Genomic DNA, 332 nt, shown 5'->3' with positions numbered 1-332 from the left:
CACAAGAAAATAGAGATGCATGAGACCCACAAATCCCTATATTTTGATCTCATTCATTTGTTGTGTGTTTCTCTTGCAATATATACATATACATTACTTTCTCATGTTGGGAATTCTTTATGATTGGTGAAATACCAATCCTAGGATTTTGAATCTCATGATTCTCATACATATATGAAACAAAGGGTGCAGCGTCATACCTGAATCCATGTTCCTGGATGTGCTCTTTCTGAAAGAGGTTTCGTGGTATGATGGTCTTCCTCAACCAAATCCATGATTCTTCTTGGGACTTGCGTTTTCACTCTGATGGGGAGAGGAGAAAACTGAATTTG

The sequence above is a fragment of the Lupinus angustifolius genome, chromosome LG20 (assembly GCF_001865875.1).
Source record: "Lupinus angustifolius cultivar Tanjil chromosome LG20, LupAngTanjil_v1.0, whole genome shotgun sequence".
NCBI lineage: Eukaryota > Viridiplantae > Streptophyta > Magnoliopsida > Fabales > Fabaceae > Lupinus > Lupinus angustifolius.
The sequence above is the reverse complement of the archived record's forward strand: the minus strand, read 5'-3'. Positions refer to the sequence as shown.